This window comes from Ixodes scapularis, unplaced genomic scaffold, assembly GCF_016920785.2.
Source record: "Ixodes scapularis isolate PalLabHiFi unplaced genomic scaffold, ASM1692078v2 PGA_scaffold7__128_contigs__length_106722199, whole genome shotgun sequence".
Taxonomy (NCBI): Eukaryota; Metazoa; Arthropoda; class Arachnida; order Ixodida; family Ixodidae; genus Ixodes; species Ixodes scapularis.
In genome coordinates this window covers 78,359,258-78,378,424 of record NW_024609882.1, presented here as the reverse complement: position 1 = coordinate 78,378,424, position 19,167 = coordinate 78,359,258, and the positions used below count along the sequence as shown (strand labels likewise).

At 48.1% G+C, this 19,167-nt stretch overlaps 1 pseudogene; it reads left to right on the top strand.

Annotated features, from left to right (window-relative positions):
• Positions 1 to 11,464: 11,464 nt before the first annotated feature.
• On the top strand, positions 11,465 to 15,521 carry LOC115331779 (annotated as a pseudogene).
• Positions 15,522 to 19,167: the final 3,646 nt, after the last annotated feature.

Below are 19,167 nucleotides of genomic sequence, written 5' to 3'. Positions count from 1 at the left end.
TCGACAATGAAATTTCTATCGTGTTTTCCGCAAATTACAGTTAATTTTGTGGGCAAGAATAGCAAACAGTTAGAATACCAATCTTTTTTAAATAAATGTTGTGTGGTTGAGGGTCGAGGGCGACTTTGTTGGGCGTTAACTGAGATGTGTTTAATGAGACCAGTGGTACCGAGAGTTATTGTGGAGTCATTCGTGATGTCGATGTCATCAGAGCTTGGCAAACGATAAGTTAGAAGGCGTTTACTGGGGACATTCGCATCGTTTTAACCGGTTGTACATGGTACTTTTTTGTGAAAGCTTTTTCTTTAAACTGCTGTGGGGGCTTCTGTGACAAACTAAAACTCGGAGTGTGCAGTTCAGTCGCTGAACGTGTCATTTATTTACCAACCGAAGCAAGCGGCGTCGGTAGAGTCGGCGGTGCTCCGGCACATTTTTTTCAAATCAACGTTCGAACGCTTGACGAATGTCTATTTGACCTCCAAACACCCGATATAATGATCGCAGCACGTCAAAAAATGCTCGCCCTCGAGCACCGCGTACAAGCTTCCTACTTATGCGTGTTTCTCCCTTAGACTTGCGTGTATTGCCTGTTGTGAAGCAATGACCGCCGGTGATGCCAGCGACAGGATCCCAATCCGCGATCCAGACTTTCCCTGTGAGAGTTCTAATGATTTGCACCCGTGGAATACTCCACGGAGAACCGACCCCAAACGAACTTGCCAAATGCACCGAATGCAGACTAAAGCTGTCGCCATAGACGTTGTAGAAGAGTACCGACCTCAAACCGAAACTAGCGCATTTCTGTTCGATGCGATGGATGGGAATGCGAGAGCAGGGAGGGATTTAGAGGGGGGTTCCAAATGTCCTAAACCCCCTTTTGATTTCTGCATGTGTAAAATTTAGGGCGTAAAACGAGGAGAGAAGGAGGGAGTTCCTAAACATATGGTACGCTGACCAACACCTGCCCCCCCCCCCCCCCCCCTTCAAGAAATTCCTGCATCTACCTCTGTGCGAGAGTGCAGTCGCTGCCAACGTTTTTCTATAAACGTTGGCTGCTGCAACGTGTAACTTATATTTGCGATGACTTCTAATTAAGCAATTCGGCTGTCAGACATATTTAGAGACGACGTAAGTTTCCGAAACCAGCTGGCTACAAAGTAGCATACACTAGAGAAAATTGTTGACACTGTACGCGCAAAGGCTTGCGCCGTTGTAAGCATGGTATTATGAGTGAACCACTGAAAGGATACGGCTTAAATCTAGTTCGTTGGAATATCTAGCTATACGTTTCGTAAGATTTTTTATTTGCCTGGTGAGTGCGTTGAGAAAGAGAGCTTTCTCAATCAAAATACGACGGGGCAAGATAGCTGACGTTCAAGTATGATTTTGGTCAAGCCTCGAGTAACGTCTCCATGTTTAGCTTTCCCGGACGCTGAGTGAATGCGTCACAAGTTTCTGCTGTGGGAGCTTTGTCGACAAATGTTCCACTTTTCACCTCGCAAGCGAATGATGTGAGATCTCGCGGCCTCTGATGTGTTTGTCCTGAGCCTTTCATTACACACTGGTAGGCTTCAGCGTCTGTATGGCAACATAGCGACTCAAATTTTGCAAATAAAGCACGGGTCGTCGATTCCCCCCTTCGTGAACTATCCGACGCTAACAATTCAAGCTCGCGTTAGAGTTTGTGGCCTGCGGGACGGGATTTCGAGCAGAAAACCTACTTTTTCTATCGGTTCCGCTGTGCGAATGCCTCATCGTAGCAGACGAACTCCCGTCGTCTGCTCTCGCTCCTTGCGTGAGCGAGGCATGACGGGATCGAATTTTGGCAGAGCGAGCGGCGTGAATCACGAGCTCGCCTCCCCGCGCTCTCTCGTGCCCTCGTGCACTGCGAAGTGGAGCGCGCGCAGGGAGGAGGAAACTTTGCGGGGTTCTTTTGGTCACTCCCCCCGCTACGTCAGAAAGCGAAAAACGTTTTGTTCCACGAGTTTAGCGACTCAGGTGGCTGTGTAACGTTCGATTTTGCACGTGCCACTTCGAATGCAAGAATCTGAAGATGCGCGATAACCAAACCTCTAAAAAATAAAATTTTAAAAATTATGCAGCTGGCGGCCGCAGCGTTCCTTTCATCTTTGCCTTCTTTCATAGCTTCCGCGAGCACGTATGTTTCACTTTACGTGATAGCGAAGCCGAAGCTACTCGCAAAAGCACGTCCGCCTGAAAGACGCTCGCACTGCACGAGCGCGCGTGCTTGACAGGAATGCTGAAAGCTCGGAGCTCGCTCTTGTAGTCTCTGCTACGCTGGCACTTAGAATGGAACGGAGTAGAAAAAACCTCTAGTGGGGAAGCGTATTGACGCACGTTCGAAACCCGAGCCAAATATTCTATTTTGCTCGCCTGGAGCGCTGCTCAAAACTTGAGAGCTACGGGCCAATCCCCAGGGCAAAGAGGGAGCATAAAGTATTCGTCGTTTCGTCAACCTTTCTTTGTAACATCGAGGAGGTTTGAGGAAATTTCAACTCCGACTGAAAACGAAATTGGAAGCCTTCCGCGCCAATATGGTGCCTCTATTAGCCGCGAGAACGAGCTTGCAATCAGTGTAATGATTGGTTGCTTTATCCTCGCCGTGGCGTCACGTGCAGAACAGCGGTTTTGTCCCCAGATTAGGATCGCGCCAATAAAAATATAGGCCCTGTGGTACTGTAGGCACGATAATTCTTGCCTTCCAAGAATAAGGCAAAAATTATTATGGAATATATATCAGCCAATACTGAATCGTTTCCGAGACGGCTCTAAAACTTCACACAAAACTTTTTTTTCCTTTTTTTTTTGTGAAATAGATAAATCTAGAAGCTGAAGTAAGGTTTTCTCAGCTGAAATAAGGACTATACCCGTCGGCGCACCGATCTCATGTTTTTAAACTTGAATCGGTCATAGTATGCGATTAAGCCTACTGCCGAGGTGGCCGCAGTACATGGCCCACTGATACGCAAACATTCGACTTTATCTCAGTTTCGCTTGACATATAACTAACTCATTTTTAAAAAAAACTCTACTTGCGATTTTGTAAAAACATACTCACATGGCCCACAAATCAACCTGCGCACTTTTACTCTTTTACTGTGTGCAACAGTGTTTACTTATTTGAGTGATTTGCGGTGGCGGCGTCCCGACCGGGCGAACAAAACAACAACAAATCCGGTGCTCGGTAAAATATGCTAGGGTCTTAGTGGCAATTCAGCTTTGAGAGATTAATCGGAACACGTAATTATGAAAGTTATTGTTTTAATAACTTGTTTAAAGCATAGCTTTGTCACAATAACACTACGCTTTGATCAGTACGTAAGTAAGACCCAACACTATCTGAACTTGTGGTTAATAATTTGTTGGCATTTTGGCCGTACAACAGATAGCTCTGATTTCGCGCCATTTAGAAAACGCACACCGATTTAGGAATCGGGGTGACCGTTGAAATCCGGTGCTCTAGAAAAATAAGTTGGGACTCTAATGGCTGCTTATGGTATCGGGAACTGGTTCATTTCGTTTCTTTTTTCGCACAAGATCAGACATTTTTTAGAGTAAGTAGATGTATTTTTTAAAGCACTGCTCCGCGGGAATGAAAAGTAGGCTCTGAGGGGCCGTTATTTAGGACGCAACACCATTCTGACTTGTGGTAAATTATTTCGCAACATTATGACACGACACATGGCATATTTCGTTTTGCAATCACGATATGGCATATTTCGTTTTTGTAATGACGATATCAACAGTCTACATGCCATTTGGAAATCGTATCGTACGAAAAACCACGGAACGCGAAGAACCGAGCCAAATGAATCCAAAGTATCAGGCAGCTAAATGAGGTGTTCTCTAACCGCGTTTTTTTTTTTTTCCTAATCCGGTAAGAATGGGACAAAAGGCCCCTTCGCGATGGCCTCGGAGGCCCACCAACACTCCCCACTATCCTCTTTTTGAACGAATAAAAAACAAAGCCATTCTGGCAGCTCGCAGGGCGCAGAGTCTTCTGCAGGGCGGTAGGACGGGGGGGTGGGGGTTTGGGGGTTTATGGCGCAATAGCTACGAGGCCATCTGCGCCAAACTAATTGAAGGTCCTTACTATAAAACGGGTTTTACAAAATGGAAAACCAAAAAGCTATAATCGGTGTAAAAGGCCAATACAACCAAGAAATTCAATTACTCGTTCAAATGAGACCAGAGGATTCTCTCCCAGAAGGAGAGCAGGATGAAATGGGATATGATGTTGAAAAAATTCAGGAAAATGAATGCGGCGCTTGGGCTCAAGGCCAGGGCACAACCACAGGATATGCGAAACTGTGAGCCTATCACCACACTGATCGCAGACTGGTGGAGCCTCTTCCGAAAGCAGATACCTATGGGTTATAAAAGAGTGTCCGATTCTCAGACGGCACAACAACGTTTCATGAAGTCGGCTCTTGCATGAAGAGCTTTCCCAAACTCCCAAAGCCGGTTTGGTAACATGAAGCTTGTTACCGCACTCCATGTCCCATTCCAATTGCCAAGAATGAAGAATCGAGGACTTCACCAAGGGCTTAATATCTTGATAGGGTAAACAGGACAGAGATTGTGGAAGGTTACCGGCAGACCCTGCAAGCTTGTCGGCTTCTTCATTGCCTTGTATGCCAGTGTGACTGGGTACCCAACAAAATTTTATATTTTGACCTCCATGCAAAGCAGTGTTAAGTTTGTATTGAATCTGTTGGACAAGCATATTTTTAGTATCTTTAAGAGAGCAAACTGCAAGAATCACACTTTGAGAGTCAACAAACAGGACCGCCCTCAGTATTTTCCTATTGATAATGCATTCGATCGCCATTGATACCGTATAGAGCTCCGCAGTAAAAATGCTGGCGACACAATCGAGTCGTTGAACCTTGGAGAAGCATTCAGAATATACAGCGCAACCGACAAAAGAAGAGGTCTTGGCACCATCTGTTGCAACAGATACCCATCATACTTAGTTTGCAGTTCACCAAACTCTTGCTTAATTACAGCATGGGAAATGCCGTGCTCGTTGAACTTCGCAAGTGACCAGTCAGATTCAACTCGCTGTGCTTTCCAAGGTGGAATACCGTTGACTCTCCTAACGAGGTTGACCTGGTCCAGAGGAAGGTGCAGATAAGTGCGAAGATGTTCAATACGGAAGCTTAACGGTGTCACAATGCTTGGTTTATTTTCAAAAAGGCGAAAGAACCTTGACCTTGTAAGTGAAGAGTACGTCGGATGCTGTGGGTCGGCCAGAATCGTGTAAGCGTACGTTAGACTAAGGACTAAGATATGTACGTCGTTTGTTCAGGGACAGCTCATTGGATTCTGCATACAAACTGAGGACGGGCGACGTCCGGAAGGCTCCTGTTGCCAGTCGCAAGCCGAGATGGTGAACTGCGTCCAACATTTTAAGGGCAGAGGGCCGAGCCGATCCATACACTACTGCACCGTAGTCAAGACGGGATCGTACAAGGGCGTTGTATAACTGCAGGATACATTTTCTATCAGACCCCCAAGACTTGTGAGATAAAACTTTCAAAAGGTTTGTGGACTGAAGGCATTTTTGCTTTAGAGCTTTAAGGTGGGAAATAAAGTTAAGTTTTTTGTCGAATATTACACCAAGAAATCGGTGCTCCTTTCTAACTGGAATAGGTGTTCCATTTAATTCCAGGAATGGATCCAAAGACAGCCCGCGACGCAAAGAAAAAGGAACACAGACCGTTTTTGAAGCAGAGAACATGAACCCATTTTCATCGGCCCACTTGGACAGTTTGTTTATGGCTAATTGCAACTGGCGCTCACAACTAGAAAGGTTACAGGACGATGATGAAATCTGTATATCATCAGCATAAAGAGAATATGAAATAGAGGGTGGCAGCAGTCGTGCGAGTGAATGCATTGTTACCAAAAACAAAGTTACACTTAAAACACCCCCTTGAGGGACTCCATTTTCTTGAACAAAGGAATCAGATAGGGCTGAGCCAAGACGAACTTGGAAAGTCCTGTCTGTCAGATATTCCTTTATGCTTTGCAGCAGACGGCCCCGGATATTACAGGCATACAGGTTTCGGAGAATCCCGTACCTCCACGCTGTGTCATATGCCCTTTCTAAGTCGAAAAAAACCACAACACAGTGCTGCCTGTTTACAAATGCCTCACGTATCACAGTTTCCAGGCGCACTAAGTGGTCAAGGGTAGATCGATCTTGGCGGAATCCACATTGATAGTTATCAAAGGCCCTCTGTCTTTCTAACATGTAGACCAGTCGCCTGTTTATAAGCCTTTCATATGTTTTCCCAAGGCAGCTTGTGAGAGCAATAGGGCAATAGCTTGATGGTTGTGAGGGGTCTTTGTTAGGCTTTAGGAGTGGGATGATATGTGCATGTTTCCAAGCCTGAGGGAAACATGCCTTTTCCCACAAAAGATTAAAAAACAGGAGAAGGTTTTCGAGGGATTCTGGGGAAAGGCACCGCAGCATTTCATAATGAATTCCATCGGGACCAGGGGCAAAGAGCTTTGTCACATTAAGAGCCATCTCAAGCTCGCATCACGTAAATGGTTGGTTATAGGATGCTGAGTTTCCTCCCGACATGACAAGCTTTTGTCGTTCCGCACGAGCTTTTAACTGTTCGAAGGTAACACTGTAGTTGGCCGAACTAGATGAATTATAAAAATGTTCCCCGAGTATGTTCCCAATATCTTTTAGTGACGAAGAAGGAGCATTAAACGTTGGAATGGCAAAGCACCTGTAATCCCCATTTACTTTCCTGTATCTGTCCCAGGCCTCCTTGGCTGGGACAAAGCTGGTTAAAGAAGAGAGATACTTCATCCACGACTTCCGCTTTGCCTGCTTCCTTGTCCAACGAGCCTTGGCTTTTCGTCGCTTGAACTCAACAAGGTTGCTTGAAGTGGGGTATCTGCGAAATCTGCCCACGCCCTATTTTGGTCTGCCCGGGTTGTGGCACACTCCTTATTCCACCAAGGTTTACATTTTTTGGGTATATTACCAGATGTTTGTGGAATGGACTGCTGAGCAGCCTTTAGTATCTGCTCAGTAACATAAAGTGTAGCGTTCTCAGGGGACATAGAAGAAAGAATCTAAGGATCTAAAGTGGAGTGAAGATTAAAAAGCGTCCAGTCGGCCTTGTCTAATTTCCACCTAGGGGAACGCTTTAAAAGATTAGGCAATGGAACAGTACTTTCTAAAACAATAGGATAATGATCACTCATAAAAGGGTTCTGGAGAAACTTACATGAAAAGCAAGGAAGTAATGAAGGTGAAGCGATAGAAAGATCAATATATGTGAATGAGTTGTGTGCCGCACTAAAAAAAGTTGGTTCTTTCCCGTTAAGAAGACACAGCCCAGAAGACAATAAAAGACGTTCAATCACACTGCCACGGGAGTCCTGACGGGTACTATGGGATGATGAGCCTTAAAATCACCCAAAATTAAAAACGGTTGAGGAAGCTGTCTTACAAGTCCCTGCAGCTCTTGAATATTCAAAGGAACATTTGGTGGTAAGTATAAAGAAACAAGCGTTACGAGGCGGTCCACGAGGAGACGCCCTGCAACAGCCTCCAGAGGTGTGCGGAGCGGAACTTGAGAGCAAGCGACTCCTCTCTGCACAACTACTGCAACGCCAACAGAAGGAGTGGAAGCGGGACGGTCTTTCCTAAAAACCTGGTGACGTCTTAAAATGTTAAAAGAATTAGAGTGAAGATGGGTTTCTTGCAAGGCAAGAGCAATGGGTCGAAGATCATCCATGAAATGATTGACATTATCAATATTCCTTAAAATACCGCGACAGTTCCATTGCATAATATGTAACTTCGTCATCTATTAAAAAACTGTGTAAATATGTAAATATAAGGAGATAAAACCTAGCAAAATATATAAAGCTATAGAGAGCCAACTCAAACTAGGCGGAAGATGTGACCACAATACGGCAGCTATTGGGGTCATCACTTGGGCGCTACTACAGGTTGCTTCTTTTTAGATTTACGAGAAGGTGTTTCCCATTCCATACCATCCTGGTCGGACCCAGGAGTAGACTGACTATCAGCATCAGTTGTTATCTCCATGTCCTGGGAAGTGTCCGATGGATGGAGTACGACGGAGCTGGTCCGGCCTGGCACGCGCGGGGAAAAACCCCGGCCACGACCGGATGGGGGAGTGGCGGACGAGCCGGGCGAGGGGTCACCCAAGCTCGTCTTGACACCTCCTTTCACAGGAGCTGCATGGGTACCATGCTGCTCCTTCGGTAGGGGGACCCTCTCCACCAAGCAGGAGCGAGAAGCTCGCTCCTCCCTAGGAGGGGACCTAGGAGAGGGGAAGGCGCGGCTGCTGCCGGCCTGTCCCTGGAAGGAAGGGCAGCACGCGTGCTACCACCAGGGACTGGGGAAAGCTGCCGCTGCCTCTGTTGGGGAGCTGGGGCCCTGCGGTCGGCCGCCAAGATCTCGGGAGAGACCTGGGTGGCCCTCGACTCCGAGCGTGGTGCTGGGCCCCTGCGCACCACATCGGCAAAACTCCCCTTTGACACAAAGGAGAATCGCTTATTTGCTTCTGAATACGATAGGTTCTCCTTCACTTTAATGGTAAGGACGTCTTTTTCTTGTTTAAACGAGGGACAGGTACGATAGTAAGCGGGGTGTGGTCCACCGCAATTAACACAGTGGGCCACAGCCTCCTCACAAATGTCAGAAACATGGCCCTGACTGCCACACTTTGCACATGTCTCCTCTCCTCGGCAGCTGCGTGCTCCGTGACCAAAACGTTGGCAACGGAAGCACCGCTGGGGGTTGGGGACGTAAGGGCGAATGCGGCAGTTTAGATATCCTGCCTTGACGGTCTCAGGGAGTATGTGCTTTTCAAAGGTCAGAATAACATGTTTTGAAGGAACCTGTTCCCCATTTTTCCAAAACATGATGCGTTTAACAGCAACAACGCCGGAACTTTTGAGTCCCTCAAGGAGTTCTTCTTCACTTGTGTCCAAAAAGTCGTCCTCAGAGAGAACTCCACGAATGGTGTTAAGTGTGCGATGAGGAGTCACCGACACCTTTACGTCAACAATGGTGGTTAGGTTGAGGAGTGCTTCGCTTTGTTTTTTTGTGTTTACTTCCACAAGGAGGTCTCCAGAGTAGTTTTTTTGCCTTGTAGAAAAACCCTACAAGGTGCTCTAGAACTTTGGCTACAATGAAAGGTGACATCTTTGCAACTGACTTCTGTTCATCAAGAGAGTGAACAACAAAAAACTTTGTGAAGGATTCTATCTCAGCATCTTTGTCAATGGTTTTGTGTTCAAGACAACGCCTTTTAAGGGCGTGCCCTGAACGGGGTTTAGAGGGGTGGGGCGCCATAAGAGGGCAAAGAGTGTTCAGAATCCGCGGTGCACCGCCCACCACCGAGCCCAACAAGGGGTTAGGTAACGCACCATAACAAGAAAGGCTTGGCTGGAGACGTTACGCTAACAGTGCTGCCGGGAAACTATACCCAAGTGTGGGTCAAGACAGAGGTCCATCACCACCCATGGTTAGCCCTTGCCGCCAAAGAGGGGTGAAAAGGAGTAAGGTAAGTGAGAGAGAAGTTAAAGAACCAGGAAAGGTAAAAGTGAAAGATCGGAGGGGATAATAGAAGAAAAGGCGACTAGACTGAATCATCCTGGCAGAGCCTTACCAGGACTCCCGTCTATGAGAAGCGGGGGCCGAAGTGGTGTATTGCCTCACCCGGGGGGCCCCGAAGGGTCCAAACTTACCCCGGGCTCGGCTCAACCACCAGGATGCCCTTTTCCCCAGACACGGGAAAGCCACGCACAGCCAGACGTGGGCGGGCGAACCCGCATGGCTCGGGGTCCGTGGAGACGCCACCCTCCAAACACCTGCTTTCACAGGTGCCCCCTGCGGGGGCGGTAGGACGGGATGGGTGGAGCCGTCCGCTGATAACGGGAACAAAAAGTCGAGCTTTTTCTTTATTTTTACTTGGAAGTAGAACTATAGACCAGTGTCCGGAAGTGTTCTTTTTAGCCTCGACCGCAAGGAGCAAAAGTGACCAATAATCTCGAACCCAGACGCTCACGGGGAGGGGGGGCTGCGTCGGCCTGCGTCGGCTGCTTCCCGCCGCGGGCTTCGCTGGTGTGCCGACTGCCGTTTCGCCGGCACCGGTCCTGTTTACAACGGTATGCGAGTATAGTGCCCGTAATGTGAGAGCCGTTTGTCCATACGCCACTTTGCCGCTGTTGGTTTCCATCTAGCCGAGCCAGAAAACATCTCGCGACAATTTGACCGCGCCACGAGTGACGAAGAAAAAGCAAACATGGCGACGGTTTGTACGATTGTGTTGGTGGCCCCGGTGTTGCGTGTCTTCAACATCCTCGTGAGAAGATTACCATGCCCTTCGAAGTTATTGCAAGCACCACGAGTGGCACGAAAGATGCGGAATCATCGTCTCAACTACAAATAAGCAGGCCTTCACGAGCAACGACCAGGCCGAGCAGGCGCTGGCACCATTGTGTCGTCAGATGCTCTCCAACGCCGAGGTATTCTCATTTATCATTTGGAAAGGCTTCAAGAGTGGGAAATTAATCTATTTCGCGGATTGTTAACGCCGTGGCGAGTGCCCTCCGTTGCAGTGCCGTTGTCGCGGAAAGTGCAGAGAAAACCGGGTGGCGATTTCGGCGGTGCTTTGATCTTGTGCCGTCGGGTTCATGGAGTCCGGAGTAAACGTACGTATGTACGTGCGTCTGCTGGATCGGTGTTTTGGACTGCCACAAAACTCTTTCTCGCAGGCATTTTCCTTGTGAAGTTTAGTAGCTCATTACACCTCGTCGTCGACTGCGCTCATTTGACTACGACGCACGAGCCTGCGTAAAGTGAATTTCACTGCCTAAGATCTTTGGCGTGCTGTAACGAGAGCTAATAAAATATCACCGTGAACTTCTGAACAAACGAGTCGAAGTTTCGTCTGTTATCATAACTGATCGCCTGTCACAAACTCACAATATTAATCAGTAGCGTTCCTAGACTCCACCCCCACAGGCAACGTGCTTCGTGGCCCGATAGTGTCTCCTGGTACCTCGTGAAATTCCAGCTCCCACTTCAAGTAAGTACCATCTTTTAGAACTGGCAATTAATAGTTTCGAACCCAGACGCTCGCAGCGTGTATGTGGGGGGGGGGGGGGGGGGGGAGGGGGAAGGGACGGGGGGACGCGTGTTATAGCCGATTCACACGACGGACCAAATCGCGATTTTCGTCCGCGGACCGTGTACCGCGTGACCGGCACGTCACCGATTCCTGCGATCCGCGCCACCTCCGCGGAGGCGGGGACTGATAAAGTCGAGCGCCTTTTTCACTCGCGGACTTTCGACGGAGGATCTCGAATGCTTTGGCTTGGAAAACGTAGTTAGTTTGGCAACAGTGAAACTTTTCTGGTTTGCGCGGGAAAGATGGCTGGCGAACCGTACTCCGATTTTGCTGTCCCTGGCCCTTCGTACGGCTCAAAATTAAGCGATGAAGCAAGCATGTTTTTTATTTTGCTTGTGGAGCATTTCCCAGCGCTTTGGGACATGACGATGAGCGAGTACGCCAACAACGCTTTGAAAGGCGCGTTGTGGCGATAAATCGCCGACGAGATGGAGGACCGCTACCCCGAATGCGGCCCGTACGTCCCCGGTATGCATTATGACTATAATGTACTCCATTTCTTATTTCATCCGAGCATGCAGAGAACGTTTGGGCAGTACTCACGCCACCCAGTACACCTATTTCTTTAAACTGTTTGCCGCGTTTCCCATTACTGTGCCTGCAGTGTTGCGGGTCGCCCGTAGGGAGACTCAATCTCTTGCTTCGAGATGGCTCGGTTGCTTAAAATAGGGGCTCCCCAGAGACGTTCAGGACGGAAGCACACCTTTCATTGTTTTCTCTGCTAGACTGCGAACAGAAAGCTATTCTTACCAAGCCGACCGATGAAATCTTATTGCGGAGATGGCGCAGTGTACGCGTTTGTTGTATCCAGATTTGAAATTGTTTTGTTTTTTTTTGTTTTTTTTTTTACGATGGGGGATTGTTACTGCTGCATACATTGATGTCCAATGGTATTGAACCCTGCAAAGCTTGTTTACCTGAAAGTGCAGGAAAAAAAATTGCTTACACAGTGATTGTGCCCTGCATTACCCGCAGCCCTTGAAGAGTAAAATATGTTTTGTGTAACAGATACGCTGAAGACATTCTTCAATAACAAAAGGAGGACCTACCGTGCAGAGAAAAAAAAACTGGAGTCATCGAAAAGCGGCCAAGCTTCCAGCGATTCATACAAGGGCAAATGGAAGTTCTTCCATTGTCTGAACTTCCTAGATGCTGCCATGCCGACAGGGACAAGGACCTTCAGCGAGGCTTTTGAGGTGGCAGAGCCAGAGGCGGCAAATTTTGTAGCTGCCTTACATATGGCATTCCAGAAGTCATTGCGATACACTGCTATCTGTTGTGTAGATTCTTGTTTTGAGCGACTATCCCCTTTTGCAGGTTAAGAAAAGCTGAACAGGCTCCTCCCACTCTTTTCACTTTAGCAAGAGAAAGCTGGAGGAGGCAAGGAGCGACTCACCCTCTGTCCCTTGTTCACTCGCTGAAGTGGAAAGAGGAGCATGATCTCTTCCTGCTTTTCTTAATTTGCACAATAGACTTGTTACGGTTACGCCACCACAGTGACAACTGAAACATTAACGCAAGACGTGCAGCATCAATCTAAGTAATTTTTTGCATGCAAGTTTTGACAGCGGGAACTTGGACTGCGCCAAACGCTGTCCTTTATCTCCACTGTAAATGAGAAATTCAGCCATTGCAGTACAAATGCCAGCTTTATATAATTTTTTCTATATTTACAAGCGTTTATGAATTTTTTAGCCACTCTGTGCACACACTCTGTGCACACATAAGCACTTTACATACTGTCAGTGTGAAATACAGTGGCACATGTTTATTCATGAGACGAGTACATAAAGCTAGGGATGCAAGCAGGAACACCGAATACCTTGCTCAAGTATATTGGGCACATGGAGTGCATTTCAACTGTCATGAGGTACCGTACCCTCATATGAAGACAATATAAAACACCTGCTTTAACATAAAAATACAGTCAGTTCTTGAACATCTTGTAAATTAAATAATTTTGATATTACTGGAGTTTGTTTCCTTCTCTGCAGGACAGGGCAGGTCAAACTTCTTGAAGCCCACGAAGGCTGGCATAACTCGCTGTGTGCATAGATAAAATTCATTTGCATGCAACTTTTAATTACAGCAAAACGCTGAGCAAAGTGCGGATCAGGATGCCGACCCGGACGCCAACATCGAGTATGCGCCACTGTCACAAATTCAGGCTTTTCTTGGTTTTGTTTTTCATTTTTATTATCTTTTTTTTTTTCCTCGGACCACTTTAAGTGTCGGTACGGTCCGGGAACGGGGAGTGCCGTGCCGCTTTTAATCTCCAGTTCGTCCCGTCGTATTATCCTTTCTACGTCCCCAACGAGTTTGCTCGTTTTCGGGGTAGGTATTTGTGGACGGGCGACTCAGATTAGGCTTCACCCCGGGGCAAAGTTAATTTGTGTCTTGGCCTTCGCGGACGGAGGGGTGCGTTTGCGGACTCTGGTGCCGATTTGACACGCGAAGGCGACGCCGGGATACAAAGATGTCTAAGCTGGCTGGCGCGCCTTTTGAAGGCGGCGACTTTCTTCAGTCTGGCGCCTGTCGTTGTTGTCGGGTTCTACGTATCGACGATAATTGATGTTTTGGACTCGTACGGGGGAAATGGATGGCCTGTATGTTTTCCCATTTGGGTCGGCGCCGGATACCTTTGCTTTTCTGGGAAGTGGACTGACCCGAAAGGCGGGAAAACGGGAGGTTGGTCGGTAGTCGAACCTATAAAAAAGGGTTCTGGAACAAAGGAAGGAGTCGAGCCCCGGAGCTGGCCGGGGTGCTGCTCGACGCAGTCACTCCCTGCACGTGAGTTTTTGAACGTTTAATTTTTTGGCTTCTGCCCTGCCTGTCGGGCAAGTGTTTGAGTTGGTTGAGCTGAAGCGTGCGTGGCTGTGTGGTGCGCGGTGTCGACCTCATCAAGCTTCTAACCGGACCGCCTGACTCCGAGACATCGTTCTTCGGCCGACATCTCCAGACAACGGACTGCTCTGGACTCAGCACCTACCGGAAAGCTAAGCTGTTTTTTGGTTGTTTTGTCTACTTCATCCTCCGGCTCTGAAGTACGAACTGTTGAACTTTGGGACATTTTTATACGTAGCGCTACTTTCTGTCGCGACTGTTTTGGGGGATTGTCCCTTTTGGGTAGCGGTAACGTTCGAGTTCCGTCTCGGTTTGCCCTTGTTTTTGGTTAGTGTTGGGATTTCGTCGCGGTTTTGTCGGCTCGATCCTGTTTTACGAGTGTCGTGACTTTTTTAGTATTAGTTTCTGGCCCGCGGGACCCCATTGCGTTTAACTGGAGCGAGGTTTGTGTAGAGTGCTCTTTTGCCGTCCGCGGCGGAGTATTTCACTTTATTAAATTTTTTAATCTTTTGTTTGCTTATCCTCCCTGTGTCATCGTCTCTCTTTCCTGATTTTTCACCTGGCGTGGACCTAGCGCTAGTCACCGGTCGAACTTAGCTCTTTTGTTCTTTTTCCGTAATTTCTCGTTTATCCTCAGAGTGGATCATTGCTTTATTTTTATTAATTTAACCACCCACTACGTGACAGCCACAGCCGTCCCCTGCCGCTGTGAGTACGGCCAGCAGTAGTAGCGTGTCAAGGAAAGCTCGAAGCTCGCAGCCCTCAGCTAACGATTGGGCTGCGAGAACAGCTGCCCTTGAAAAATTAGCAGATGCTGTTCAACAGCCTTCCGACGCAGATGACGCCTCTGCACATTTTGCGAAGGCTGCTGCAGCACTCATGCGACCAATGAACCCATTAAAGTTGGTTCGCTGCCAGGCTGAAATACTCAGTGTAATAGAAAAAACATCTGACCGAATAAAAGTTGAAGTTAACTGCTTACTTGTTTCTTTTTGTCTACAATCCTTTCTTCGGTCTGCGTGTGCAGTGTTTGTCTAACTCAACATAGGCGGCCTCTCGCTGCCATGACACAGCACCCCGTCATTTAAAAAAACTACACATGCCCTCCCTCACTACAGCGCCAAATGTGCTAGCACGTCCACGCGATGCTGGGAAGCTGAAAAACGTTGGGCGACCTCGGCGTTCCTTCTCTGCATCTGCCCTTTATGCTTGTTGGGGCAGCACGTCGTTGCTGAGAAAGTTGTGCAGGACACATGCAGCATTGACGATGGCAGTGGCCCTTTCGGGAATGACATTTATCACTGTCAGCAAACACCTGAAACGGTTGGCCAGGATTCCGAATGTGTTTTCTACAACACGTCTAGCTCTGGACAACCTGGAAAGGAACAGGCAAGTATCGAGCGAGTCATCAAGACTAAGAAGCAGATCAGTAGGCAGCAGACTTTTCTATTCTAGCTGAAACCAATAGACTGCCAGCGACAGAAATGTAAAATTATGACTTAAGAACGCCACTTTTCGGATATTACCGGCACGTAGCAACAACTATTTTGTCGAAACCTCTCCTCCCTATAGGAACCGTGCGGATCTAATTCAAGCCCCGACCAGGGCGCCCCTACCGGCAAACGGGTCCGTTGCATCGGGCATATTCTGCCAGTCGCTGCGTTGGTTGTGCGTTGTAGTGGGTTAGCGCTGTAATTTCTGAGATGGCTATTCCGCACCAAGAAAGCCGCAACAATTGCTGCGTGGTCGGCAAGATCGCGCACGGCACGAAGTACTAGATCGTCCCTTCAAAGCCGTACGAGGCGGAGTCCTGCGCGACCTGGGTACGACTTGTGCGTCCATACAGGTTAGTGGTGTTTCTTACCTTCCAGTTCGCGCTTTGTTTAAGCTGCTGACGAATAATACAATTAACTTTTTTTCTCTTCTAGCGGCGATGGAACAGCATCGACACCGACGGCAAACTCTAAAGTATGCAGCAAATACTTCACCGGAATCGAGAAGCGGAATGCGGTCGCCCTCCTAAGCCTACCGTTGGATGTTTCCATCAGCCTACAGGAAGATACTAAAGAGAATCGCGGAACGGCGCGAAAAAAAATCGCCCAGTTATTGTCAAGCTGATTCAGAAATAAACGTAAATAATTACCGCGGTCCACTCAACGCCAACAAATTTTTTTGCGGGCGCGCTTTATTTTGTTTGCAGAATACGGCGCTCCGTGACATCCACTTGTCCGTCGAAACGGACCTCCTTCACGTCACGAAGTATTCCGTACCTCCATGTGGTATCATATGCTTTGTGCAAATCAAAAAACACTGAGACACAATGCTGCCGGTGTACAAATGCCTCACGTATAGCCGTCTCTAGACGAACCAAATGATCTGTGGTCGCTCGCCCCTCCCGAAAGCCGCACTGGTTTACATCAAAAATTCTCAGTCTCTAAGAAATGGACAAGACTACGATTCACAAGCCGCTCATAAGTCTTCCCTAAGCAACTTGTGAGTGCGATGGGGCGATAGCTTGTAGGAGTGGAAGGGTCTTTCCCTGGTTTCAAGAAAGGGATTATGTGGGCATGTTTCCAGCAACGAGGAAAGGCAGCAGCTTGCCATAGATGATTAAAAAAAGTTCACAGACCGTTCATAGATTCAGGGGACAGTTTCCTTAACATTTCATAGTGGAGTCTGTCTGGCCCTGGTGCAGACTGCTTTTTTGCACCAAGAGCAACCTTGAGTTCGCACATTGTGAATGGTCTATTGTAAAAATATGAACCACCCTCTGACATCGAGATGGGCTGCTTTTCAACAGTCGACTGAAACTTCTTGAATTTTTCGCTAAAATTTGAGGAGCTACTAATAAGCTGAAAATGCTCCCCAAGAACATTTGCATGATCTTGCAGCGATAGAGAGGGGGAAGAAAACAGAGGAGTTCGGAAAGATTGGTAATCTCCTCGAACTTTCCGCGGTCGATCCCACACTTCTTTAGCTGGAACAAAGCTATTTAGAGAAGATATATATTTTTTCCATGATGTCCTCTTCGCCTGTTTCCGTGCCCAACGTGCCTTGGCCCTATACTTTTTAAATTCAATCAGGTTAAAAGCAGTGGGATAACGGCGAAATATACCCCATGCCTGGTTCTGTTTCCTGCGAGTGACAGTGCAGTCCTCATTCCACCAGGGTTTGCATCTCCGAGGTAGGACACCGGATGTTTGAGGAATAGAAGATGCAGCAGCATTAATTAGACATTCAGTGACAAACATTGTCGCTTCCTCGGGGGACATACTGCGAAAGAGCGATGGATCCAGTACGGCATTTAAACCAAAAAAAGCCCAGTCAGCTTTTTCCAATTTCCACTTTGGAAGGTGGGTCGCAAGCGACGGAAGAGGTATTAAGCTTTCTAAAATTATGGGGAAATGATCGCTGCCAAATGGATTATCTAAAACCTTCCATGAAAAGCACGGAAGTAAAGCTGGTGATGATATGGAAAGGTCTATTGATGTAAAGGTGTTATGAGCAGCACTAAAAAACGTTGGCTCCTTTTTATTCAGAAGACAGATCCCGGAGGATAATAAAAGTCGTTCAATAACTCCACCACGGGAATCCTGACGAACACTGCCCCACAAAGGGTGGTGGGCGTTAAAATCGCCTAAAATTAAAAAAGGCTTAGGCAGCTGATCTATGAGTCCTTGTAGCTCGTGGAGCTGCAATGGAACGTTGGGTGGCAGGTAGAGAGAGACGAGGGTGATGAGTCGGTCAAGGAGAACGCGAACTGCTACTGCCTCGAGTGGTGTTTGTAGAGGAACCTGAGCACACACAATTAACCCCGCTCTGCACTACTACTGCGACACCACCAGAAGGGTTAGGAGAAGGGCGGTCCTTCCTAAAAACCTGGTGACGGCGTAAGACCTGTGTGTGTTTGTCATTCAGATAGGTTTCCTGTAAACAGAGTGCCACAGGGTGAAGCTCATCGAGAAAAAAATTAACGTCGTCAATATTACGAAGAAGGCCGCGGCAGTTCCATTGCATGATACCCAATTGTTTACTCATAGCAGTGCTAAAATTAAAATAAACTTTAACTTATAAACTGCAAGAATGGGTAAAAATGGGTTACTAAGGTTTAAAATCAATTTTTATGCGAGGAGCATTTTTCTTTTTCGCGCAATCATTCTGCTTCCCACTAGAGGTAGTGGGAGCAGCCAGGGAGGACTCCGATCCCGAGAGGATAGCCTCGTCGTCGGATCTGAGCCCACACTCTTCCATGGGCTCTTCCGGTGGTGTCGTCAGTTGACCCTTTGGGTCAACTGCTTCGACGTCTCACCGGGCTACCTCAGGGCAGTGGTTCGGGGTGGCTGGCCCCGGCCCCGGGGGAACGCAGAGGCAGGGGGGGCCAACCCCTGCTCTGGGGTGAATGCTGACGGGCCAGCACCCTCCCTGGGTTTGGAACGTGGTGCCGTTGGCACCGTTCCCATGGGTTTGGATGGGGACTCTGCCGGGACCCGCAGATCGTCTGGAGACGTCTGGGTTCCCAGCGATGCCATTACTGGACGTGCAGGTCCCCTACGCACGACCTCGGCATATCCGCCTTTCGCCAAGAAAGAAAACCGTTTTTTTGCTTCATGGTAGGGAATATTTTCCTTTGCCTTTAGAGCAAGGCCTTCTTTCTCTTGCTTCCACAATGGACAGGAGCGGGAGTATGCCGGGTGCGGACCGTCACAGTTTGCGCATTTTGGACTGTTCTCACAAGTGTCAGCAACATGCTCTCTGCTGGAGCACTTGGCGCAAGTGTCGGCTCCCCTACAGCTCCGTGACCCATGGCCGAACCGTTGGCACTTAAAGCACCTCTGAGGGTTCGGCACATAGGGCCGTACACGGCACCGTAGGTAGCCAGCCTTCAGAGTTTCTGGTAGTGTAGTCGAATCAAAGGTCAGAATGACGTGTTTGGTTTTCCGTTCAACGCCGTCTCGGCGGATGGTGATGCGGCGTGCAGCTACCACCCCTTGGTCAGAGAGGCCCTCAACGATCTCTGCCTCAGATGTTTCAAGTACGTCATCCTCAGAGATGACTCCCTGTACGGTGTTCAGCTTGCGATGAGGTGTTACACTGACTTTGT